Raw genomic sequence first — 26,191 nt, forward strand, 5'->3', positions numbered from 1 at the left:
TTATCAGGAGACAGCTGCTTAGAACAGCTGTCTGCTTATGTACCCATCTTAGGAGAGAATGATTAATGAATTCACTTGGGCAGTGAGAAACTCAGTTCACTGATCCATAGTTTCAGCACAGGTATTGATGTGAAACTAATGAGAAATTTGATGCTCAAATTTGAATGTTTATTCCAATTACCAAACAACAGATCTAAATTAAAAAATAGCTTGAAACCTTAACCTTTTATTAGTAACACTGAAAGCTGAACTGTGGCTCTGCATCCTGTGGTGCAATCTGAAGACTCAATGCACTACCACCTACATTGTTTTGGGGAAGGGAGGGAGAATGGCTCCTCCTGACTGACTCTGCTCCCACCACCTGATAATTGGAATCTTTTTCCTTCCACTCCTCCCACTCCTGTTTAATGTGTATATTTTTCCTAGGAATTAAAACGTGCTCAGAGCTGAGCTGTAGGCATCCCCTACAGCTCTATTAAAATACTGCATTCAGTAAGTTCTCTGAGCTATGGTTTTTATCTGATTGTGGTGTGGTGCATGGGAGTCCCACTTCTGACCCAAAATGCTTTCAGTCTCTGTAAGCAAAGGATAGAGGGAAAAGGCAGATAAAATCTATAGTTCATTAGCAAGTTAAGGTATGGGGAAATTAAATGACTTGTTGAAGGTTATATACAAATTTTGTGGCAAAATTGGTAATCAGCCATTGATTGCTGCTCTTTCAGTCTTCTGAAGAATTGCTGTTCCCCTTCCAAACTTTTACAGTGTTTCTATCAGAAGGGACTAACAAGAGCTCTTGAAAGCTAACTAAACACACTCAAGTTTTCCTGTCAGCTAAAACCAGGTGTCTTTGAGAAGGATTAATACTTCTAATTTTCATACAAATCAGTGGCAGTTTGTAACTCTGCATTTTGCACAATCAAATTATTTAAAAACAGAGTTCAGGGGGGAAAATTTAGCATTTTAAATCAGGAGTGTTTCATAAAAGTACTTGTGTCTGAGCAAGATTTTTTGTTTTAAGCATTTATTAACTGCACATTCAGGACTGATTTTGGATAATCTCAATACCCTTTGCTTTAGATGCCTGCTGTTCTGGCTTTTTCCTTTTCCATTAAGTTATTCTGAAATGTGGTGGCAATTCAGTTTAAATAGAAATAAGCCAAGGTGCTGAAAATGTGCAGCAAACATTGCTAAATTCTGCACAACTGGTCCATCAAATGTGCATAAAGGAAATGGAAGATGTTACACTGACCACTGTTCAAGGAAATCTTTAAGCAATCCAGATACTTTTCTAGAACTTGGATTCTCATGAATTTTGTAGCAAAGCAGTGCTGGGGCAGATGCTGTTTTAAACACGTGATGGGCTCAGCCTGTAAATATCCAGGCAGTGTCACCTTCATACACAGCTGCAGCCATCAGGGGATGGTGGCATCTGTGGCAGCTGCTGTTGTCCCCTCCTTGTCCCCTCCCCAGGCATTCCCAGAGCTGCCCTGGCTCTGGGAGTCATGGAATGTGTCTTGTGGCACTTGGCCATGTGAAAATTGCAACCTATAAGTCAGGAAAATGATGTCTTATTGCAGATTTTAGGTCAAGCCGCATAAAGATAAAGCAGTTGTTTGCAAAGCAAACACGCAATAAAAGTTCCACGAGTTTTTGGGATAACCATGTAGATTTGGCTGAAATTAAAATGAAAAGTGAGCATGTAAGCATTACTTTTAGGTTTTTTAGGACTATGAATGAGCTGTAACATGTTTTAGTTTCATGGAACTGTGTTCCAGGGACTGGATTAATCTCCCTTTCCTACTGAATCTTGTGCAATTGCTACTGTTAGCAGCTTACCTTGTGAGTGGGCTAACTTTTGGTGATATACACTTATTTGGGATTGGGAGCAGTGAAAATCCTTGCTTCCTCAGGAAACCCCAGGCTCTGGCAGTCACTGGTTGTGAACAAACACACAGAGGATCATGGACAGCAGACTTTGAGGGGTCCTGTGCTGGGGCACAGGTGGTCACCAGGTCTGTCCTCATGCATATTTGCAACCCAAAAAGAAATTGTCAAGGATTGCTTAGGTTAGTGAAGAAAGTTCAAGCATTTTTGTACATTTTTGTTTGGGGGCTGTGTGTGGGGCTGGACCTACACTGGCAGTGTCCAGGCCCTGGATCTGCAGCTGTGTGTTCACAGGGTATGATTCTGTTCCTTTTCTCCCAAGGTCCCCATTCATTTCATTGCACAATAGCCACTGGGAGGATTAGAGCACAATTTCCATCTTGTCCCATTAGTTATTTGTATTTAAACATCAGCTGGAGACCTTTGTCAAGAGCTAGACCTTGTTGTACTTGGTGCTTTCTGTATCCATAGCAGAAGGCATTTCTTTCCCCAAAGATATTACAGTTTAGAAACCTTGAGGTTTAGAGAGATCTGCTCTATGACATACATAATGACAAACTTCATTATTGTTTTAAGTCTAGCTAATGCCTAGAAAAATGCTGCTGGATCAGTCAGAAAAAGAGCTTTAATTCCCCTGCTGGGTCTTTCCCTGTTGTGTCATTTCTCTGTGAAAAGAAAATGCTTCAATTTTTTCTTCTTAATTTTTTTTTTTATTATATTCCTCTTTTGAAACTGAAGGTTTGGAGCTTCTTGGAATTAAAAAAAAATAAAATCTTTAAGCCTTTGAAAAGCAAAGAAAACTTTGAAAAGAAATGACCCAGTCCCCTCTTTGGTTCACACCTATCTGGTCAAAGGGTTCAGCTCTCTGTGGAGGCTCCCAGACCTAACAGCAGTCATGCGGAACCTGTTTGCTGCCTTTCAGGCTCGGCACTTTCCAGGGTGCCCCATCTCAACACACCTGACATTTCTGGCCTGGCAGCCAAGAAGAATAAAACCTTTGGGGAGTACCTAAAATTAAATGACTCCTTTTGGTCAGATCAAGGTTGTTCACTTCAGTAACTCTGCTGCAACTCTGCCTTTCTATCATTTAGTGGCCAGGGAAAAGCCTGTTCTCCCCCTTGCCTCTTTTTCCTTTAGGGGCTTTAAATACAGTCCTTGAATGCCAAGACTAGGAAAATAAGGTTAATTTTAAAAAGAAATTAATTAGAAAATAATCAACCCCTTGCCAATGTTCTCTTATTTTATAAAGCATTGTTTGTACATACATTCCTGTATAGATGGCAGAGATAGTAGAGCATCCTCTTGATTTATGTAAAGCAGTCTCTTGATCTGCCACCTCTTTAATATGAAATAAATTAAAGTCAGAAGGATCTTCTGGTCTTTGTTCTATAGCTTTCACAAACCTCTCAGAGTTTGATTTTGTAGGGGAGCATAGGAAATGGCAGAACATGCCTCTCCCCATGAGTCTTCCACTTCAGTAGCACTCACATCTCCCAGGCTAGCACCTACCAGTTTATCTGCAGGCTTTGGTCAAGGGCCTTTTCAAAATGGTCTCTTAACTGGAGGAAAGGCCTGCTCTGCAGCTTTGCTTCTGTAGGTGTTCAAGTGTGAGCCTGTCTGACTGACTGCAGCAGGACTGAGAGCTGCAAACAAGGCATGTGCTGAAATAAGTTGTTCAGGTGGTTTGGGTGACAGGAAACAGGTGATGTGTGAGTGGCTGTGCTGACCACTTCTGTGCACTAGGGCACATTTCTTCACCTGAGCATTTTCCTTTGTCCACAGCCACCATCTCTGTGTTGTTCCTTTGCCACCTGGCTTCATTTTTCACTTTTCCTTTTCTCCCCCATCTCTTTTGATCAATTCCTCCTTTCTGTTTTTATCCTTTATGGATCCTCTAGTCTGGAACAGAACCCAGTAATATTTACATATAAACTCAATTTTCCAAGCCACGATTTTATTTTGTTTGTCCTTTTTTGGTTGTTTTGTTTTTGTTTTGTTTTTTTTTTTAATGAGGAGGAATTATCTTGCCCAAGCCTAGTTTTAAGCATTTGGATAAAAATTAGGGTTAAATCAAAACTAACTGAAAAACAGAATGACAAACAAAATGAAAATATTCATAAGTGCCTTTCTTTAGCTGGATTTTCTGCAGCTTTCTACATTGATGCTATTCAGTATTATAAGCCAGCAATGTGAACTCCTGTAAGGATCATGGCCCAAACTACACTTTTATTTCAAGCCAGAGTTTAAACTCTCTGATAGAAGGTCACTGGATGTGGGTTGCATTCTTGTATGAGGCAACATCACCTGGCTCCTCCTGAATTCAAAACCAGTGCAGAGTTGAGGGTCTGCTACAAGTGACTGCCTCAAGATGCTGCAGGTGCCAGCCAGGGCTGCCCCTGCTGATGCCACTTTCATGTCCCTGTGCAGAGCACAGACCCTTGCTCTGAGAGTCCCAGCCTGATTGCAACCCACGTTACCATTTTGGGAAATCAGTTTGCAATTCTTGGTCTTAGAAGCTCTTGCTGTGCCCAGTTAACCCTTTAACAGCCTTTGGGTTGTGTTGCTTTCTGAGTGACATCTCCACTCCTGGGACAAGGGATTCAGTTATTCTCACTGCATTCTGTCCCAGTATCCCAAAATATTTTACCAGGTACTGAGCTGATGCTGCTCCCCAGATTTAAGAACTAAAGTGAGTGTTTCCCCCTTGGGGAAGGCCTGAAGAGCTGGTCCACCATTACCAAAGTAGTGCCTGCTTGCCCTGATGGTGCTTGACTGTCTTGTTCTTCAAGACATGGATTTCTGACACCATTCCTCTATCTAGGTGAAGTTATGTTCATGGTCCCATCCCTACTTGTGCATGATAAAAAAAGGATGCCAGAACCTCTGCAGCTGCTATTGTTATTAACCCTTTCACAAACCATCTCCAGCTTACACATAGGCTAATAAATTAGACATGACAATAGTGTTGCCGTCCTTTACAGATATTTTCAGATTGGAATAAATTGTGGGGTTTTTCTGAAGATGAAAATTTTTTATCGAACCCCCCCCCTCCCTGCCTTGATAAAGAAATAGTCAAAAAATAACAAAAGGAAAGAAAAATTTCACGTTGCATACAAAGGAAGACAAAATGAAGCTAAGAGCAATTAGGCTGGACAGATGAATAAGCTGCCTAGTGAGGTAGCTGAGTCACCATCATTAGAGGTGTTCGAAAAACAGGCCAGATAAAATCCTTGAGGGGGTCAGAGTGTATGGGAAAATCCTGCTCGATAGAGGAGGCTGACCCGCCTGACCCACGAGGTCTCCTGCTTCTTCTGCATCTCTTTATTTAAAAACAGCGTTGAATTCAGAGAGTAACAGAGGAAAACAAAACCCAAACCAGGTGCCTGTGTCTGGTAAACAGTTTTCTTTTGTTCTCAATGCTGAGTTGTGAAAAAAAAAAAGAAAAAAAGAAAAAAAGAGAAAAAACAAACCCTAAAATAAAAAATGTATGTGTGCTGTTTGCAGAAGTGATGTGATAAAAGATCTATGTCTGCTTAGCAGAAAGATGGAGCATCTTTCAGCAGACCTGACAGAGCGTGGAGGGGAAATTCTTTCAGTGTGAGGAGCTGGGGAGCACAGGTGAGGTTATGCACCTGTGCAGCAGAGAGAGAAAACAAGCATTTGCTCTCCCAGGGGCCTTCTGGGAGCGGGCCTGTGCAGCCCACAGCAATCCTTTTGGAAATTCAGTGCCTTCTCGATTTGTGAAAATTTGACCCAGTGCCTGTGGTTTTCAGCTGTGCATGAAAACAGAGATGGAAGCCTGGGCTCCCAGGGGCAAGGTCCAGCATCCACACACAGGGAGATCCTGAGGCTCGTGTTGCTCCTCAGGTCAAGCTGATGATCAGCACTAGCCATGAAAAAAGTCAGGCTTAAGGCAATAAAAGTTCAAGGAATTCCCAGAAGCCTTCAGCACAAACACAGAAATACCCCTTAAGTAAGAGCAAGCCAACAGCATCTCACAGAAGGTGGCTCAGTTCATCTCTGCTGATGGACTTCTGCAGGTGGGCCTGGGAGAGGACAGGAGTCAACTGCTGAGGACTCCACGGGACAGGTTTCTTTTTGCCCAAGCACTTAGGCTTTGTAACACTTCCCAGAGCTGCCTTGAACCACCCATGGCGTTTAACTGCCTAAAGTTTGTGGTCTCAGTTTGTCAGGGCTTAAAATCTCTTCCTTCTCTGCCTGCCTGTGTCTGCTGCTTTTAGTGCAACTGAGGATTGATGCCACCAGGAAGGGGATGCAACTGCAAAACTTCAGAAATGCAGGGGCATGATAGGCTTTTTCTCCAGGTTGCAATTACTAACATGAGTTTTACCTCTGTGGGACAGCCTTGTTGCTGTTAAGGGTAGAAATGCTTTCTCTGGAGTGCCCAGTTGTTACAGAATGACCAGATTTCACTGATAGGAAAGAAAATAAATGAGGAGAGTGTTTTTCTGTCTTCGCACAGCATTACAGTGAAAGGCAAGAAGTAGAGGGAAACTATTTTGGCAAATGCAGACCTTTGTATTAATTTTCTGCTAGACTCCAGCTAAGGTGGAAGCCTCCTTATATATTCAGTATTTTCTAATGCAGAATAATAGTAAAATACCCTGCATTCATCAGAAACCTTGCCATTCCTGAGTGAAAAGAGGGGGAGCAGTAGCTGAGTCCTCAGGTGTTATATTCTTGGACAGCACTGCTTTCCCGCTGGAAATGCAGTGTAAAATGCAGGTATTATCTGCATAACAGGAGCTGTGAGCACAACAGAGCTGTGCTGTTTTGCAACAGTTTGCTGTCAGAGCCGTGGGCTGGAGTCAGTGTTTATCACTAAGTTACTTCTCAGGAACTGGGCCAGATCAATACTGTATTCTTTCAGCCCTCTCTAAACCCAGCAGGGAAGGCAATCACAGTGGTGCAGAACTCTGCACCTTCTGGAGCAGATCAATACCCTGACAGTGCTAAGCTTTGTTCCCTCACCAGCTTTAAGATGTTCTACATGATTGCTTAACGGTTTGTTTTCTCTTCTCCCTATATGACAACACTGCTCCCTTCCTGATCTTTCCTAATAACATCACTGTAATTGCCTTGACATGAAATAGCAGCACAAACACAGATGCTTTGCTTTGAGGTGTTTTATCTCTTTATGTACGTCCGTATTGGTTGAGGGTGTTGATTTTAATATGAAATCAGAGCTTTTTTTTGGTATGTCTTATCTCATCTACATTGTTTTACTAAACTTGATTTTACTAGGCTGGTTTTGGCTATGAGGGTTGCACTCAGAGGTTGCATTGCACAGTGTGGTAGATATAATAATATGTATGGAGGAAAAAATATTAGCTTAAAGTTCCTGTTACTGAAGTCTGTTTTAGTCTAACTCCATTCAACCATATTATGTTCGTCTCAGAAATATTGTGGTGCAGGTTGTGCTAGAATCAGCTTCTGTCTTGTCCAAACTGGATCTAAAACTCCTGCCCCACACATCTCTTTCTTGATTTCATCTGAAGCTGCAGAACCTGTAGTTTTTCTTCAAAACTATATCTATTTTTTCTTTTTGAGAAATTATTGCATTGTTATATAATGTTAGATAATATTAAAATCAGTATTAGCCATTGCAAATGACTTGGGTTTTCTTCTAGAACTGGGAAGGGGCATTAATTACAGAAAATTCCCACTCTTGAAAGTGTTCAAGGCCCTGTTGGATGGGGCTTGGAGCAACATGGTCCTGCCCATGATACAGGGGGTTGGAACTGGGTGATTTCTTAAGGTCCTTTCCAGCCCAAACCATCTTCTGATTGTACAGTACGGCATTAAGAAACTTTCCCTGTTGATGGAGGGAAAATTGAGGGCTGTCCTGAAGGTTATTGCTTCCACATTGCACTTGCCTCAAAGGCTCTTTAGTGATTCTCTGCTACCAAAGATGTTCCCTGTGCTGAAAATATCAAAGAAAGGGCGATTCAGAGAAGTCCTTGTTGTTGGATTGGACAACTCTCAGTCCAGTGGGAATTATTTATCAAGGATCTGTGTCTTCAGAGCTGTTTCACTGAAGCACAGGGAATTATTCCTAGATGCCAGTGGAAGTGGAAGAGGGATTTTGAACCAGGAGACAGCGTGCTTCTCCAGCCAGAGCTAGCTGGGAGAGCTGCGCTTTGGAGAGTGTCAGACAGGATGATCACACTGGTCCCTCCTCTGCTTCTTATCTGTAAGTTTGTAGCTCTTGTTGGACAGACGCACAAAGGGAGTTCTCCCTGAGACTTTGAACTGAATTACCACTTCATCACATGAAAACCTTCCGTCCTCAAGAGCGGGCCCGCGGGAATGTTGCTGTTTTGCTTTGATAGTTGACTTCCGCTCCATTTCCCAGGTAAAGCACTAATCCCTCACAGCCCTCTCCTCATTTTGAAAGTCTTTAGCCACAGTTCTCTGTTAGGCTTTGAAAAGCATGTTGTAAGGAGTACAAATGAGAGATATGCTGCCTTCAAAACAGCTGCTGCCCACTTCTGCATATGTGTAAAGTAGGATAAGATATGCAATTTGTAGGTACTATGATTACTGGCTTAAGGAGAAGATACAGCATTTCTCAACATTTTTGAGACATTAATACAATTCAGCCAGGCCATTTTCTGTAATGTGTGGTTCTCTGTATCTGATGTATATTTTTTTCATCTCAGACATAAAGGTAAATCCTTTTCATTTACATAAGCGGGCTCTATAAACCAGATTACCCGAATTAATCATAGATATTTAAGCATATTACATTGCTCTGTACCACAAGCTAGCATTCCTAGAAGGTGGATCAGAGATAAGGGTCCCATAAATTACTGACCAAATCCTTTAGTCCATCAGGCTTTATTTCCACTAAAATCAGTTTTGCTTGAGTAAGACCTTCTGGATTTGGCCCTGATACGCTTTTATATTCATAGACCCTTCAGATACAAAGAAAGCTCCATGAAGCAGTTGTATGATTTTTTTTCCTAGTCTTAAATTTACTGTTTCAACTAAAAGTATAAAAATAAGCTGTTTTTTAGTAATGGTGCTTTTAATAATAAACAGCCATATCTCTGTCCTGCTAGGCTTTTATAAGCCTTTTCATTTTTATTTAACATCTCCATTATGATATTTCCAGTAAATAGATTAAATTGTGAAATGTGAAAAGCTGGCTATTTTACCCTCAGTAAAATAAAGATCTGTGTACAGTTATTCTTGAACATTTTGCCTCTCTGCTTCCTAGAAGGCTCCAAGTTTCATCTGTCACTTAGAGACCAGTTGGGCTACTGGCAGCCAGCATGCTGTTACATACAAAAGTATAGGGAATATTCCCCACGCACGGCTCTTTTACCCTAATCAGACACTGCAGATGCATCTTGTCAAGAGAATGCACCTCATGCTCAGAAATCAAAGGAAAGTGACTTCAAGGAGGACACAGCAGCACAGCAGCAGCTGACCCCACAGCAGACCCCACAGGCAGGTCTGTCAGAGGAGGAGGGCAGGGAGGATGAGCTGACACCCCGTGACACTGCTGCAGAGATTGCTCCTGCAGCTGGGCATCTGGGTCCTTCAGCTGCCAAGGTCAGCGGGCCAGCAGCTCCCAGGCCGGGCTGGTGGCAGCAGTGTGTGTCCCCAGCCTCACCCAGCCCGGCTCAGGGGCTCACAGGGACCCTCCAGGGGCTGGGGACGCACACAAGGGGCACACATTCAGGCCAGGAGTGAGAGCAGTGCAGGGTTTTCCTCACCAACTTCCCATAAATAACGTTTTCCCCTTTTCTCCTTATTATTTGTTTGCTTCCTACCTCAGTCTCGTCCAGTCAAAAATGTTTCCAGCAGAAAATTTTTCTCTACTTCTAGTGCACAGACATATGGACATACTCAAAAAAAATAAAAATAGGGGTTTTTTCATTTCAAGCTCCCTTTTAAAAAGGATTTGTCACTACCTGACACAGTCCTTACTCTGGGAGACTGCTAATGATTTCAGCAGGGTTTTTTATGAGAACTGCTGGCTTTTATCATATATTGCAATTGCAGTGGGGTACAGCAGCATCTTTATTTCAACAAATCAGAACTCCGCAGTTCAGAAGAGGTTAATAGAACAAGTAGCATTAAAGTATGTTTAAAAGAAGGATATGGAAAAAAATTCTTTTTCATAATTTTTTTTTTAATATTGTGGCTTCCTTTCCTTTGTCAGAAAAGCTTCAAAACCTAACCCAGTCCGCCCTCTGGTCTCTTTTGAAGCCCTGCAACCCTTACTTTCCCTTTGGGCTAGAAGCAGGTTTTGCCAAATTGTGCCTGCTGAACCAGTCCTCTACAGAGAAGGGAAGCCCAAATTTTTTTGTTTGGTTTGGTTTTGTCTGTGTTTGTGTGATTGACAGCTTGCAAGGACAAATAAATCTCACTTCTGCTTTTTCTTCATGTCTTATTAAATATGCTGCCTTCCACAGTTTGCTTAAGAGTGACATAGGACTGGAGAAAGAGGTCTTGTGCTGTCCTGTTGTTTTTTTGCAGTCCAAGATTCCCCCTTTTATCTGTTCCCTTCCATTTTGTCCACATCTTCTTTTATCTTCATTGCCTAATAGGAGCTGTGATTCTCAGGTGGCTCTATCCAGTGCCATGGGATGCAGTGCAAGGACAATATGCCCAGAGCAGTGTCACAAAACCACATTTTGTCTTCTTCATCTCTTAATTATACGCATCCATTTCATCTCTTAATTATACTCTACCCAGTGATGAAACCAGGACTGGCAGGTTGTTTGTATCTGGCCAGTTTTCTTCTTGCTTCCCTTTTAATGGGGTCTGCTTCAGTGCTGTGGTTGACCAGGTAATTGAGAGGAACACCGACCTTCTACCGCACAAGCACAGAATAATTCCCATAAAATCTGATCTTTCTGGAAAAGGCTGTGTTGGAAACTAGGATGGGGATGGTACAATTAGTTCAATCTGTTTCCAGTTGTCACCATTTCTGGTGGCTGTCCCATACCAAACAGGGAACAGGCTGGATGCCCCACTTCAGGGTAAGCACAGATTTTAGGACCCCGTGTCTCTTTGTTGCAGCAAGTCCAATGAAAATCAGGACATGAATGTGCCAACCTCTGGGATTTCTGTGCTTTTGTAGTTCATATATCCATTTCATACTCTTCTAACAGTAGATGCCCTTCAAAATTTAAGATTTTTTTTTTAAATTTATTTTTGTCCTGGTCTACAGGGTCTGCTCACTTTTGTCTTTGATATTAAAGGATAATGATGAATACTGAGAATAATAGTGAAGAGACACATGTTAATCTGCCAGGGAAGCTCAGCAGTTTCTGTGTTGATCTGGCAACAGAATTGCTTTGTACCAAAGGTGTCCACAAATGCTGAGGCAGATACTTTTGTCATCATTTAAACTTGGGATCTTGGGCTTTGGTTCTAATCCAGTTTTCCGGGTGGCTCAGAAATGTGCCCGACCATTGTCATGCTGAGCAAGGACTCCCGAAATAGAGAAACCCGAACAAGCCTGCTTTGTTTTGGGAAGGTCTTGGAACTCAGGATGTCTTAATTAGTGCCTCCTTTCTCATGGCTGCTTCAGCTCTTGAAAAGTAAAGAAGTGCAAAGCATGGGAAATGAGTTTCAGGAGATAAATATGGAAATTGAGAGGGAGGAGGGAGTGCTTATGTCTGTCCCGCACAGGTAAATGGAGTAAAAGCAAAACCCAAAAATGAAGGTCCTGTTTACAAAGCCCAGCACTTCTGTTCTCTGCCTCTTGGGCTGACAGAAGGAAGGCTGGGGTAGTTCAGATGCTGATAAATTAGTTTGGATAGCAGTGTTGTAGTTTGTGTCAGTTAGAGACTTTGAAACCTAAAAACAAGTGATCAAATATTTCCTCCCTCTGTTCTGTCCCTCATTATTCACAGTCCCACCACTGAGAGACACAGGCAGTTTTTCTGACTGTTATTTCAAGTTCTTTTCTCTCTGTCCAGTATTATATTCTAGCATCGCTGGAGACTTCAGGATAGTTCTGATGGACTAAGCTAACTTGAAGGGTATAGGCAGGAAAAAGCAGAACCACTTTTAGTGATGAAGATAATTTTTATGAAGACCACCAATGTACAGAAAATAGTAGAGAGAAAATTGGCATAATGTGGTCTTGACTGTGTGTGTTTCTCCTAATATCCATTGGCAAAAGTAGAACACTGACCTGTAGGGTGTTTCTAATGAAGAGAGAGAGGGACAGGGTAGCACAATCTTAAATTTCATGGCTATGTCAATCTTGTCATCAAAATGAAAGTTCAGTAATTCACAATTCACAAAGGTTTCTGGCCTTCTGTATTTTGAATTTTACCATCTGCATTCTTAATTTATTAGTAGTATCAAGAAGTTTTTTGTGGGTCAGATTTTCTATTCATTTAATCAGGATTTTCCTGTAAGTGATTCAGAGTGCTGTCCAAAACCAAGGTGGTTACCTGATGAGTGATCTTCTGCTGGGACTCTGCAGTCAGGTGGGAACATAAAGCTACCTTGACAGTAGCAATGGTCACTGCAAAATGAAATCTGTAGCAGTAGCTAAACTGCAGCCATTAGATGCTATCACTGGGATTTGAAATTAAATTAAGCAGCTGGAATGCCTCCTATCCTGCTAACATCATCAACCATATCAAAGATAATCACTGCTTTTATTACTGCAAGCACAGGATGCGGCTGGAAGTAAAACTGCCGATTATCAGATCTCAGTTTAGCCAATTTTGACTTCCAGTTCAGAGATTTGAGTTGTCAAAAGGGACATTTAAAAAGAGATCAGTGCCTTTGAAGTAATAACACACAGGAGCCTGGGGGGCAGAGTCACAAAACTACTGTACACTGGGTGGACTAAAACCACAGAAAATGCTTCCTGTTTTATAGGGGTGCAGGGAGAATATTAAAACTGCAAAAGCTGTTCAGACTAGGATGTAGACAGTCTGATGGTGTCAAGAAAAAGCCTTATTATCTCCTCTGCTTTAGTGCTGTGGTAATGTTTTTTCCAGGAATATGAGGATTCAGGGAAAGGAGAAGTTCCGATTACTAATTATCTTCATATTCACATTGCTGGACTCTACATTTAGGGCTCTGCTCTGATCTCTCTGATATGTGGTTGCGAATTACCACAAGCTTTGAAATAAAAAGACCCAAAACACACCCTGCTGCTCTTGTGGTTGAGACTCTCTGTGAAATATGCACTTGAATACCTGGAGCTGGAGTAGCAATGGGGGAAAGTCACTTATCCCCCAGTTCAGTGAGGCTCTGTAGCACAACCTCCACAGGACTTGGAATTCCAGCCTTAGAACTTACAGGGCACACAGAGCCACCACACTTTTGCACCAAGGAATAGTCCTGGAAGTGGAGATTCCATGGAGAAAGACTGAAGAAAACTGAACAGAGCAGGGCTAACACGTCTTATACATAGTATTGCTTCTCCACTGACTCTCACAGTTGGAGTAGAAGGATTCCACAACTTCTAACAGCTTTTTCAGGCTTGAGAGGTACATCAGATTTAGAAGAAAGATAACCCAAAGTGCAACAAAATGTTCAGGATTTAAGATAAATTTGTTCAGGATCAGAAAAGTTTATTTTCTGTGGTGTTAACCTGTAGTCGCAAGGGCTTGCTTGGATCCTGATGAAAATTTCTCTTTCAGAAGGAAAGAGTAATGGACCTCTGTGTAAAAAAATTATGTTTTGATCTGGTCAGGTGCAATCCTTTAAGGGAACAGTTGGTGGAGACTTAAGGAGAGAACGGACTCTAGTCCTTTCATCTGTAGCTGACTGTCACTTCTTACCAGGAAAGCCTCTTAGCTTTATCAATTTTAATCCCCCAAAAGGAATTTTTGTTTGACAAAAAAAAAAAAACAACCACAATTGGTTCTTTGTTTTCAGTTCATGGGCACTCTGAGGTTGGCCCAGTGTAGGATCTGGTGTGAAACCTCCCGAGGTTTCCTCACTGTGTCCGGCTGGTCAGTGAGGGACCTGCTGGGCAGGAGGGCTCAGACTGCAACAAAACCAGGAGAGACCTTGGAAAAGAAAGGTTTAGTTCACCAGTGGCCTTCTCAGTAGCTTAGAAGGTCAGCTCTTCTCTAAATTGTGTCAGCATCCTTGGAGAGCTGGTTAAAGAAAATAGTATCATGTTCCTTTTACAGACAGGAGGGAACAGATCCAGTGCCCTCTGAAGCTAATTCAGAGTTTCCAGTTGATATGAGCTGACACTGCCTCACGTCACTCCTGTGCTGAAGCTGTGCATATATTCTGTGCTAAAACCCACATGGAAGGAATGATTGAGTTGTCTTAGAGTGCAATCCCCTTAAATGCAAAGCCCAACTGAGCAGGCTTTGTGTTTGGTAACTTAGAGGGCTCAGAGAGTGCAGAGCCCTTGCCCACTTACAGCTAATAGTTTTTCATTTTTAGTAATGACCTCAAATGTTGCTGTTTTCACCACCCCAAATAGCTTTACACTTAGCAGCCAGTCTCAGGGTCCATGCCATGAGTACTGTGAAGAATAAATGCAAAAGAGCTGTAAGCAAGAAGAAAAATTTCTTTTCCCAGGTGCCCCATAATAGATTTTCCCCATGTTCACCCCATTCTAAGTGGGTATTTTGTCTGCCTAAGGGCACCAGGGTTGTATCCCAGGCAACACTGGTCTGATATTTTCCACTGTCTGTTTTTGTGGGTAGCTGAACCCCAGCAGAGATGCTCTGGCTACATTACAGCCACCCCCTTGCATGGTGGCTCTCTTAAGAAAGAAGCCAAATTTCCAGTTTGATTGTCTAATTTGTTTTTTAATAATTGAGACAGATTGCTTTTTGCCTTTGAGAATGGGTCCTTGTGTGCAGTCAGGTGAGCTGTTTGCTATCAATGTCTGCTCTAGTATCAGATAAGTAGAAAACCCCCTCAACCTGACAATTCACTTGAGAATAATCTGATCTGGTTTGCTTTGCTGTTTCCTCTTGAAGTGGACAATGGCTTTTCCCCTGTTAAAAAGTTGACACAATGAGACAAGTGTGTGATTATTGTATCCCTTTATGTCATTTGAGTAACTTGAGATAGCCTGGTGTAATGTGAGTAATCTGTGTTCACCACCCCTTGAATCTATCTGGAGTTGATTGGCATATCTGTGCATTTTAACTTGTCTGGAAGGCTCTTATCTCCTTGCTGCACAGCATCAGTTGCAAATTTTAAACCTTTCTGTTCAACTTTATGTTTAAGTGTGTTACTCTTCCCCTTTCCTCTTAGGGTCTTAGCAGGGAGCTGATTTTGCTTTGTTTGGTTGCTGGGTTTGTTTGAAGTAAACCCAGTGACTCCTTTAAAACAAATGAATCAGGGGAAGGCAGGTAATGCAGCTGACAGACAGGTGATCCTGATAACACTGCCTGGTGCCTGATAGACTGCCCTTGCACATCTGAGCCATTCACACCATTTTAGGCAGTTAACACTGGTTCTCCACTACTGAGCAAATCATTACTTTCCATCCTGACCCATTAAAGTTAAGGCCTCCCTGTGCCTTTTGGGTACAGCCTGTGGTTACAGGGTGATGCTGAGCAGAGCCACCCCCTGAGAAGTGCTGCAGGTGCTGTCCCTCCGTGCCTCCAAGCGTGCATGGGAGCAGGACTGCAGAAGCCAGCCCCAGGCAGTTGCCAAAGCAACCCATTTTTTTCCCTTCTTCTTCATTATTTTTATTTTTAACCTGTGCTTCCCTTTGAAAAGACACAGATTAAAAATGAATCTTGAGAATCACCTTTCCTTTAGTGGTGTTGCACTGTAAATGTCACTTCCTTTATTTTGAGTGAAGGTGACAGAAAAGTGTGGTCTTAAGGAACAAATGTCATGCTCCAGGGGAAGAAGAGAGGCAGTGAGATATGTTCTAAAGGAAGGTAAGATGCCACTTTGATACTAAATTTGTCCCATTTATGTAAGCTCAGTTTGAGACTCCACCAGCTGCCTTGGTTTCCCCTGACAGATGCAGAATCCTATTAACGAATGTGCAGTGATTTTGAGGGTTTAAACATTTAGAACCCCCCAGCTAAATAAGAATCATAGAAAGGTCTGGATTGGAAGGAGCCTTAAAGATCATCTTGTTCCAATGCCTCTTCCATGGGCAGGGATACCTTCCACTATCCCAGGTTGTTCCAAGCCCCATCCAGCCTGGCCTTGGACACTTCCAGGGATCCAGGGGCAGCTTCTGACTCTCCTCAGTGACAGGAGTATCTTCTATCTCATCTAGGTGGCTGCTCTGGCATTTTTCTCACTGCTGTGCTATTTCGTGGAAGTTTTCTCCCTTTGTGGAGCAGTGCAGCCAGATCCTTTGTCCTTTTGCTCTCTCAGCTGAGTGAGCACGAGACTATCCAGGTAGTGCCCAACGGGACTGCCTTCCAATCTCCTGCTCCTCTGCCTCATACATCTCCTCTGACCCTTGAAGGATGTGGGTTACACCTGGGATTGGTGGGGCATTTAGGGTCAGCTCCCCTAAAACAACTGCCTTCCACATCCCTCCAGTAGGCATCTCTCTCTTAGAAATGTGTAATAAAATGTAAGAAGCTATGGTGGGTGAGTGACTGCAGCTCTTGCTACTGTCAGGCAATGTGGCTGCATAACAATTTCTGGTCGTGCTGCTCAGGTTAGGATGAGAAGTTAAAAAACCCTCCCCTACAGAGGAGGAAAGCACTCATCCTCTATATATTTGAACTCCTGAGGGTTGCTCTGACTCTGTTCTTTTGCATTATACACAATGGGATCATAAGCTTGGCAAATGAGAAATAAACAGAGAATACTGTGATTAAAAATGTACAATACATAGTATAACCTTGCACAACAAAATTAGTACTTTGCTAATTTAGTCCCAAAGCATATTGATTAAATGCATTTTACCACTTCAGTGTACACTGGAAAATCCAATTAATATAAAAAAAAAGAAAATGAAAACATTCAAGTCACTGAACTCTGGATCATAAATGTTAATCCATCCTGCAGTATCTTTTGAATAGAATACACACTAATTTTCTCTCATTGTTACAGAACAGATTTCACATAAAATAATGCTGTAATTGTTTGGGGGAAAAAAAACAGTATTTGCCATTTGGTGTTCCCATTTGCTCCTCCTTGATTGAATTCATTAAGAAAGGATTTTTTTCCTATCCATAACAGCTTTCAGCAAAGTCTCCTTAGTTGAGAACTTTTAATAAAAAATGTCTGCACATTTAGTGTAGTAGAAAAAGAAACCTCACACAATATTCTACAATAGGTATAGAATTTGATCAAATGTAGAAATTTTTTTGGACTATGTCCATGCTAGAGATGATGGTGGAAGAAATGAGTCTTTGGTAGCAGCTGGTTGCCAAGAACTCAGCTTCTCTTAGGTGAATGGGAAGAACAAACTTCTGGCCAAAGGCTTTGTGCCCACATTACTTACAGACACTGGAAATAATGGAGTTTTTAATTTGGTACCTAAATCGGGGCAGAATGTCAATAATCCAAGGTCTATGTGTGCTGCTAGAACCAGCATAGAAATTCCTATGTCCTCAGAGACTTGATATAAATATAAACTTGATATAAATTCCTGCTGGAATTTATAATGTTTGAATTCAGCACATTTACTAGAGATGAAACAATTTTACAGCAAATTCTGGCATTTTCACCAAAGCTTGGTGCAAAAAGGGAAACTGCAACTTGGTCTCGGGAATCTCTAGTGAAGACAGAAGCCGATGGTGCTGTTGCATCCACGATGGGAATCTTTTCCAGCAAAGGGATGCTACCAAGGGGATGCAGCAGCTGAATGATGAGAAATTTAACATTTCCAGCACGCTTGAACTCATACAATCAGTGGTATTGTGGAAGATTTTAGCTGTGATGTTTGTTTTGTATTTAGGGAAATATTTCCGCAGATAGTACTTTTATTGCTTTGGCAGCACAGAATTCCTGAGGTACCCATGAGAATATGTTGGTGTCCAAGGGAATCTGGGTGAGGGGGCATCCCTTCTGGAGCCTTGTCTGCAGGGAAACCCCTGCAGATGTCTTCATTAGTCTCGTGTCCCAGTGACTCCCCCAAAGGCTGTGCTGTGTTGGGTGTTGGCGGTTTCACAGGGAATCCATGGAAAAGCCCATGTGCTCTTCACCCTGCTGCTTGTGGGTGGTCTCAGAAGGTATTTTCCTCACCCTCCCCCCCTTCTTTCTTGTGGAAAGAAGAGTAACTGAAGTACTGTAAAAATAAAATGTTGCTCTCAAATGAGCATTAATTCTGGTGCTTTTATGAATATGCTTTTCATCCTCAGACAGGACAGCATTTACAAGGTTAGCCCAGTGAAAATCATATTAATATTATCCCATCATAGCTTGTTTTTATGGAAGTATGCTCAGAAAAATACTACTATATGATATATTTGGATATATCTAAGGCTTTTTCACTAGGTTGATATTTATATTTTTACATGGCCAAGCTTTACTACCATTGCAATAGTATTTTGTGCACCAAAAGCCCATTTGATTGCCAGTGCTTTGAAACATAATAAGAGTGTGAGGAACCAGGCATTTCAGACAATTCCTTTCCAGTTTTAAGTATTTAACATGCATATTAGAATATGATATCTCTGTACATTTCATGCTATAACTGTACACACTTGAGTGTAAAGAAAAAGCCTTCATATCACAATCATTTATTCTGTGGAGTGTGATCATGATATTATGTTTTCTATATTTGGTTGTAGTTGTGGCTAGGAAATGCTTTTTCCCAGAATGATCTATTCCCAGTACAAATCAAGTGAGCTAAAAACAGACTTTTCAGACTGTCCTTCGTTTATTTCCTATGCTTTTTAGTAAGATCTTATTTTTGTTTCCTGTACATTACAAGGAATAGCCTAGAAATTTAATACATGTGAAGAGAGATAGAAACTGGAATGATGGTGCAGAAAGAAGAGAGGAATAATCAAATTCTGCCTGTTCTGGGTAGGGGAGTTATGATGATCATACAAGTCGTAACTTCTGTATTTCTTGATTTTTGAGACAAAACAAAGACATCTTTGTTGGATAGGAAGGATTCAGTTAATTTCTTTCCTTTCAGTTTAGTCTTGTTGTGTACTTTGCAGCACTGCTGTATAAGATTCTGCTAAAAGTCAGATAAATAAACTGATATTCCCTCAGCCTCATCAATGAGTTGGAAACAGGTTGTATTATGGTCTCATCCTAACATAATATATTGCACTTATGAATTAGAAGGATAAATCCTCAGCAGTTAAAATTTTCCCTCATTCAATGTGCCTTCACACAGAGATATTTAATAAAGATCAGTCTTATAGAATTTCTGGTCCCATCTGTTATAAGTGTATAATTTTTTAATACTTTGCTCGTATTTAAAAAAAAATTAACCTCATAATATTTTTATCTTATTTTAAGTGAAATGTGTATGTCAAAGATGTGATATTAATTCCCTAGAAGATATTCATAAACACACTAACACTTTGGACGTTAAATAGTGATAAAAAAAATTGAGATGATAATTAATCCATTCTGTATTTATGGGCTTGATTAGCTGTCATACAAAAAACGGTTGGTGAGGCCAAATCAGGTTATTCCAGCTTTCTTTCTTCCATCAGCATGTGCCCAAAGAGAGTTATTAGCTCATTTTGGTTGTTCATTGGCAGTCCCAAAGCGGTTCGGGAAGTGTCTGCCAGCAAATGTCCTTAATATACATGGTAGGAAGGGGAAAAGAAGCACCAGATCCATAAATTTGCCATATCCTGCTGAACTGAAAATGTCTCTATGTGCCACTGCTGAGATTATATATTTTTTAAAATTGTTTGTTTGCATGTTATCTTCTTCTTCTTTGCCACCAGCATTCAGATATGCACCTACACAGGCAGGAAATTCATGTTCATATATGAACACATTAATTTCTGTGTTTTTTTTTTTTTCCTGAGGTATTCAGAGTTAATTTAATACTTCAGGCTAATTCTTTTTTCTCTCAAATTTCAGGCATAGTGTATTGGATATTTTATATTTTGAAGTGCTTGTCTTTTGGAATATGTATGTGTACGTGCTTGACGTGCATCTGCTAGGACATTTCAACATTATGTTTGCAAAACTAATCTGTCAGAACTAAAAGGCAAAGGGGTGATGGAGATTTCAATTTTATTTTTTTTTTTAAGAAAGGAAAGAAAAAATTCTGCCAATTCTTTTTCCTTGCAAGAAGTGTCCTGCATGACAAAATAATGGCAATTAATGACATGCCTTTTTTAGTAATTCCTTGCTTGTGGAGACTTATTGTACCTTGTTAAATACCTGTTGTTTAGCAGCCCAGAGTTGTCCGTATTTTGCAGAAGCATGACAGGATTATTAACAGTACAGTTGTATTATGGAGTTTAACGAACAAATGTTTTTCAAGTCTAATTTATTCTTAACGAGAGTAGTGTTAATTCATTTTGAGCTTTGCCTGGGAGGTGAGACCTCCAAAATTGTCCCAAAGGTGATAGCATACTTTTATTTTAGCGCAATGACTTTTTAGCATGTTGCATCATTGCATATATTTATTCATCATCCTTACACCATCCCCGAAAAGCGAGATTAAGGCACAGGGATCAATCCAGCCCACCTCTTAGGAGCTCTGCTAGTGTTTAACCACAACCCTGCACATCATCTTGGGACAAGAAGTGGAGAAAACAACAACCATTCAAAGCCATGTAGAGATTAAGGACGGCGGAAATTAATTGCGTGATTAAATATTAGTCAGCTTTCCTATGGCAATAAAAAGCGGCATGGGATTTTTTTTTTTTTAATTCCTAGAAATACTTAGTACTTGTTTCTTAGCTTATCAACAGCATGTTGTGGCTGTGTCAGGCAGAAACATTAGCTTGTGAATTAGCCCTGAGGCACTGTCCTATATACCGCTATGGAAGCGCCTGGTGTGGGATCCACTGACTCAGAGGAAGAGTGCCTCCTGCTGATTCTGTCTTCAATCCAAACACTGACCTTGCTCCCCTGACGGGATTTGACAGGTTTACAACCCACGGGTGTGGCTGTCATAGCATCATTTTCCCCCCCTTTTAGCTTCTTCTCTAATAAACTTGTTAAACGTTTTGCATTAATAGAGAAACTTATGCAATGGGTGTCTTGCTGTCTTTGACAACTCATTCAATGTCAACCATCAACAATTTTCCTTTAATGGACACGTAACATCCCTGGTGTGATGATTTTTTTTTTTTTTTAAACTTTTGGTGTCAGATTGATAAGCCTGTGAAATAGAATAGCTACACATAATGCCGCTTTATCCTCACAATTGACAGTGAGGCAGTGAAGCAGAACCTCAAGAAAAGCGACCCAGTTCTGCATGTGTAACCACACAAGAACCCAGACGGGTCCCCAGTCCCAACTAACGTCACAGCTTCATGACATCTGAGCAAATAATAGGGAGAGAGTGTGAGTTTGTGAAAGTAATTATATAAAGCTGCAGGCAGGGGACAAAAAGAAGTGGGGTGGGGGGAGAAAGCAAGCGGTTTCAGCACTTTGACAATGTCCACAGCTGTGATGTCATAGGCACAAAGATGATAATAAAATTTGGCCAGTGTGGTGTCAACTACACCTTGCTCCTTTTGTCTTTTCCCTCGTATAATTTTGTATCCATGTGTGAATCGGCTCATTAGTGGAGGAGAGTGAAAATTGAGGTCAGGGTATTTAAACCTGACCTGTGCAAAGGCCATGCAATGCCTAAGCCCACCGGGGGTTTCACTTCAGAGCCCTGGACCACCCTTGAAGGTGACACCAATTCAAGCCTCATTTTATAAAGGCCTTATTAATTATTGTCTTTATAAGAAGGAGAAGCCATATAAAGAAATGTGTCATTCTTAGAGTAGGAGTAGGCAGGAAAAAAAAAAGAGAGAGAGAGAGAAAGAGAGAAAGAAACAGAAGATCAAAAGAGAGCTTTTTTTTCCCTTTTGCTTTTCATGCCTCAGAACCTCAAAGGAGGTCGGGGAACAATCAGGCTTAGGGGTCTCGTGTGCTTTCTGGCAATTAGACTCAGCTGATGGGCTGAAAGGGATTGAATGGCAGGGTTCAAGGCCCTTCTCCAGAGCTTCAGACAACAGGCTTTTCCAAAGCAGCAGAGCAGCAGACACCACTGAAATAATTTCAAATGGAGACTTACAGCCAGGGATTCATTAATTCACCGGCCTAAACAATTACTGGAACATATAATGTCTCTATATACACTTTGATAAAGACTGTCATCCTAGACCTTCATTTTCCCCATTTTTATTAGAGATTTTTAATGTCAGGTTTGAAAAGAACCCTTTATTTCTTCAATTATCAAATTAAACCTTTTATTTTTTTTTTTGGGGGGGGGGATATATAAATTCCAGAATTTTTGTTTTATGGCTGCAATTGATTTGAATTACAAGAGGAGACTGAGAAAGTTTTGTAAAGCATCCTTAAACACTCAGTCATAAATAGGATGGGAGCCTCAGTAGCAAGAGATCCCATCCTCCTCCTTCCTCTCTTTAAAGAGGGTGGTCTGGGACAAATAGATTTAAATGAGCTTGATGTGAGGGAATTAGCTAATAGGGGACATGCAGCAGAACACTCTTTACAGGCTGCATTTGCTGCTGGAATGGTTTGAACTGAGAAAACTGAATTAATGCACATTTAGTACAGTTGAAATGTTTTTAAAATAAGAGAACAACATATCATTGTAATTTTTTTCCTAGTGTAAAACTTGATGCATTCAGAGGTGAAAGGATGTAGTGCAGACCTGTGGTTCACTTATAAAATGTACCCAAGTGTTCCTATGATTATTACAGGTAGGTAGGGATAGGTGCCTCTAGTGCACTTTGGGAAGGGACCAGGTGTGCTTGGTAGAGGAAATGTGGACCTAGAAGAAAACCTGTCCTGTGCTGAGGCAGATAAAAAGTCTTATTTGGAACAGTCAAAAGTGAGGTTTGAATGGAAAATTGGATTTGTGACTAAATTAAGTTTTGTGTCTCTCTGTTCCTCAGATGCTTGTTTGGTGGGGTTTTTTTTGTTTGTTTGTTTGTTTTTGTTGGGGGAGAGACTGCAAAAGTCAGCATGTTTTAACGGAGAAATATTTCAAGTGAAAATGTTGAAATATTTCAAGTGAAAATCATCATGGCACTCAGAAGTGCTTGTTCAGGTACCCTGCCCTGCAGTGCAGTGTGGGGCACACCAGCTAGCTCAGGTCACAGGACAACAGGAGGATTTTTACATGTGATTTTTGAAAGAATTCACAGACTTGTCCACCACACTAAACACTGTGTTAGAAGAATCCAACATCTAACCACACCACAATGGTTTGCTTGATATTGACGGGGTCCTTGCCTCATTCCTGTGCCAAAGCCCTGCTGATGTTTGGAAGTCCCAACCATAACATGAATGTTCCCATGCAGACAGTGTTGGAAAAGAAGCCTGCCTATGATGGGATTCCATGGTTTAACCTCAGTCAGCTGCTCAGCCCCACAGATCCACTTGCTGACTTCCCCTCTGTGGGATGAGGGAGAGAGTTAGAAAGGTAAAAGGGAGAAATCTCTTTGGGTTGGGTGGAGATATACACAATTTAATAGGTAAAGCAAAAGGTGCACGTGCAGAGAAAGCCAAACAAGGAATTCATTCCCCACCTCCCATGGGCAGGCAGGTGTTCAGCCATCCCCAGGAAAGCAGGGTTCCAGCACACATGAACAGTGATCTGGAAAGACAAAGATGTCATTCCCAACATTCCTCTTCCTCCTTCTTCCCCAGCATGGCACACACGTGTGAGGCACCGAGATATCCTCAGCATAGGCTTGTAGTAACTATAATTTAATTCATCTTGGTCCTCTTTTGGACTTTAAGAGACAAGCTAAATCAAAGCAGATAGACCCAAATGATGCACCTGGGAATTGGTGTAATTCCTGTAACTGTGGTGCCCATAGAGGGTATCCATCAACCAGGATAATGATGGGGATCACTTGGATATTTACTACACACCTAATACACCTGGGAATGCTGGCTTAAGTGAGCTATTTTGGATTCCTTGGAAGGGGAGAAGGAGGGATACAGAAAGGTGGGGTGGGTTAAAGTGAGCCACTGTGAGTTATTGTGAGTAAGAGCCCTTTCCATTACAACAAATGAGCACTGTAATGAGATTCATTGAGGCAAGTTGTAGCTCTATTGTACTCCAGGCTTACTTAATAGATGAAGCTAACAAGACTAGAGATTAGAGTTGTCTGTTCTGAATGCCTGTATAGGATCCAGGCCAAAGAATTTCTTTCCACTGCACACCTTTGTCCATGACTTTTGGTTTTAGTTGTCTAGTTATCAGATGAAAATCATTCTTTTTGATATTTTGGAATAGAAGTCTTGGGTATTTATTTGGCTTTTTTTTTTTTTTTTTGTAATGGGTATAACAATACTGTGCATTGCTAGCTGGCATTAGTCATATTTTAAGATTGTTAATTTATGATCTGTAAAACTCTTCCACCCAGGCTAGACTATAATGAAAGAGTTTCTTACGTCTTTTTGTCTCTTACCTGTTGAACTTATTTTTGTGACCTCTACTTACCTTCATTGTACAGCGTTTCCCTCTGATGGATATTGTTTGAAACTTCACTATGGTCACTGTGTCCCTCTTTTCTGAGGTATTAATGTTCTATGTTTGCTGCAAGGCTAGAGAAAGGACTCCCATATAATTGCATTTTTGTCTTCTCTATTCTGCTCTGTGGTTGAATTCTTGCATATTGCAGATTCTTCTAGATTTAAATTGCACTTTTAATACAAAATAATAAGGGTGCTGCCTCAAAACATGGGGAAGATCTCGAAGAAGGAGGTGCAAAATCCTATTTAGTTACCCCTGCTCAATCCTGTCAGTCCAGTGGCTGTGGGTACCACAAATGTTATCAGCAGACACCTGTCAGGACCATTCTGTCAGTATTTGCTTCACAGTAGGGAACATGAGTGAAATCGTCTCCCCCAAAGTGTCTCTCCCTGTGCTTTTTGAGATTATTCTTTCAACTCAACCGACCAGCCACCTTCAGCTGTAATCTGTCTCTTCCCTGCCATCCTGCCCCGTTCCCAAAGCGAGCCTCTTTGTCCTTGCCCAGTGCCCATTTACACCATTCCCAATCAATCTTCATTGCATGCTGTGGTACATCATTAACTTGTCTTCTGGCAAGGCACTTAACCCCCTCCACCCTGGAGCAGATTCATTACCTTGCCACCTTGCCTTGCCACCCACACTTGACTCAGGCTGTTACTGAGGCACAGATTCATCATCCACACGGGCGGTTCTCTGCTCCCACCCAAACTGGCCTGGCTTTGTCTGGGAGATATCCCACAAGGAGATATCCCGAGGAAAAGGCCCTGCTCAGGAAGTTTGTCTGCAGATAGAACTTGTGCTGACCCTGCTTCTCCCTGTTGTCACCCAGCAGACACAGGAGTTGTGATGCAGCCCTTCCTTCTCCATGGTTATGGTTGCTTTTGGCATGCTCTGAGCAAGGGCTGGGCTTTGTATAGGACACATGATGCAGAATGCATCCAAATTTTATTTCTCAAATGTACATGTTTTCTTCTATTTTCTGTATTATTATCCAGACAGATTTGTAAGACTTATGCACAGTATACTTAAGTTGGTATCGGGTCTGAAATTCAGGAAACCAATACTTCACTCTCATCAATGGATAAATATTAGAACTATTCTTTGATGCAGAATGCATCCAAATTTTGTTATTTCTCAAATGTATACATTTTCTTCTATTTTATGTATTGTTATCCAGACAGATTTGTAAGACTTATGGGTCTAATGCATAGTAGTTTTATACTTGGGTTGGTATCGGGTCTGAAATCCAGAAAACCAATACTTCACTCTCATCAATGGATAAATATTAGAACTATTCTTTCTTTGTTTCATCACTCTATGGGCCTTATTTTACTCATATTTTGCTCTTTCTATTTTTGATTTCTTCACGCTAGTTTCAAAGGAAATTGAGCAGCTGAGGTAGTTCTTTTATTGCTAAAAAGCCCCTCAATAATTCTGAGTTGATAACCCACTCTACAATTGCTGATCTGACTTTGGTAATCATGCATCACATTATGATTACCAAGAAATAACTGAAGAGTGATTATGCAAATCCTGGAGTTCTAATTGGCTAATAATGACTTTAAGACAGAGTACAATGATTCATATGTTGTGTGTTTTTGAGGGGAAAAATCCAAAGTAATTATGTAAATCATTTGCCTGTAACAACTAGTCAGATGCAAAGCTTTGTTTGGATACGGAGGGCGCTCGGTAATGCATCAAAACTGGAGCATTCCTGTGATGCACAGAGACAGCTCC

The sequence above is a fragment of the Passer montanus genome, unplaced genomic scaffold (genome assembly GCF_014805655.1).
Source record: "Passer montanus isolate IOZ18808 unplaced genomic scaffold, ASM1480565v1 scaffold5, whole genome shotgun sequence".
Lineage (NCBI taxonomy): Eukaryota > Metazoa > Chordata > Aves > Passeriformes > Passeridae > Passer > Passer montanus.